Here is a 1,924-nt window from a genome sequence, read left to right as displayed (position 1 = left end):
TGATATTTGAATAATTGAATGTTGAATATTTTATTTATAGGTAGATATTTTGTTGGTTATTCAGTTCAAAAAGTGTTGTGTAGCGGATGCAAATTCACGTAGGTTTATTAGTATTTATGATAAAATATAAAAAAATTCTTAATAATTATGAAGTCCTTATTGTTAAAATCGTCTATAAATAAAACTTGAAATTGAACAAAAAAGAGTTACTGCGATGTAGTGTGTCTTTTATTCATACACTCTCGGCTGAGATGAATAAAGATATTGTTCGTGGTCTAAATTAGTTTTAAATGTTTCTATTTGTAGTCCGATTCAGTTACTATGTGCATTATTATCACTTGACCAACTTAATAAAACAAAGAGAAAATGGGATAGCATAGAATGTTGCATTGAGAAAATTGAATAATTGCATACTTTTAGGTGGCTAGATGAACATAGAGATAGACATATAAACGGTGACATTAATAGTATGAATCAGTGACTCATTCGGTATAACTTGCATTTTATAACATCCTGTGATTTCTGTAGTTTCTCTCGTTATATCAGCTACTAAAGATAATATTCCAACGAGTGTATCGCATAGGTTCGTTCTTGATTTTAACAAACAACTCCGGGTATTTATTTGTCAATAATAATTATTCGAATTATTGACGTTGCATAAAACTCATACCATAATAATTTATTGGCGAGTATTTCCAAAAATACTGTGAAATCTTTCATTTTTCAAATATTATATTCCCTTCAAAATCAAGCCCTAAAATTCTAAAGAAGTTGATGAATATAAGTTACTTTCCTAATATTACCAAACACGTAGTTGGATTCAGTTTTTTCGAAAGAATTAATAGGAACCATAGGATACAGAACAACTATTTTGTCGTGTTCTAAGACTTCTTAGATGCATTCATCAGCAAACTTATACGAGGTCTCACATGTGACCTTTAAATGCTACAGGAAAAAAATTACTGTGTCAAAGCCCAATGCTTTATATTTTAAACCAGGTAATATTTAGACGTTTCAGACAAATCCAGAAAGTCTATTAATTACAAAAAGAAACTTTTATTTTTATACAACACTTAAACTGAATTTACACTGTGTAACATATTGGATTCTTAAGAAAAAACAAATTTAACAGACAATAACATTTTACCATTCATCTAACCTCCTTATAAATTAATTTAAAATCAAAATGTAGCTGGGAATACCTTGTCAACTACTACTGCTTGAGGGCTATATTACTATCACTAATTATTCTGAAAAATATTGTAGTTGAAAACCGAATGAATAAAGCTATACGTTATGCCAATTCATCTTTCATAATAGATCTATAATTGTTAAATGTTAAAATTATTTTTGTTCAAATTTTCTAATTGATAACTAAGCTAGTTTCTATTGTAGTTCGAACTATTAAGAGACAAATTAAATTTTTTTCAATTATAATCATCCATATAAATTAATGATTGGATCTAGTTGTTGAATACTAGTTAAATGAAATGAGTTCGAATCTGATGAGGCGATATTGTGGATGCGCACTACTACGGAGTCCCACAATAGGATGAAACGACTGTTCAGTGTCTCCAGGTTTTATATGACGGTCTAGCTTCAATTGACTCATGATTTCAACTATTAAAAATTACTATAATATTCACAAAACCCCTTCTGATATGAATTGATAGTTTATTTAAGTTTCCTTATACGTCTTCTCCTATTTTTGTTTTTGTTTCATAAGTAACAACCATTATAAGTTTTTTATATATAGTTGAAATCATGAGTCGATTGAAGCCAGACCACCGTAGAAAACCTGGAAGCACTTGACGGTCATTTCGTCCTATTGTGGGACTCCTCAGCAGTGCGCATCAACGATCCCGCTTCGCAATATTCGAACCCAGGACCTACCAATCGAGATCGTGGATATGCACTGCTGAGG

This window comes from Schistosoma mansoni, chromosome W (genome assembly GCF_000237925.1).
Source record: "Schistosoma mansoni strain Puerto Rico chromosome W, complete genome".
Taxonomy (NCBI): Eukaryota; Metazoa; Platyhelminthes; class Trematoda; order Strigeidida; family Schistosomatidae; genus Schistosoma; species Schistosoma mansoni.
The sequence above is the reverse complement of the archived record's forward strand: the minus strand, read 5'-3'. Positions refer to the sequence as shown.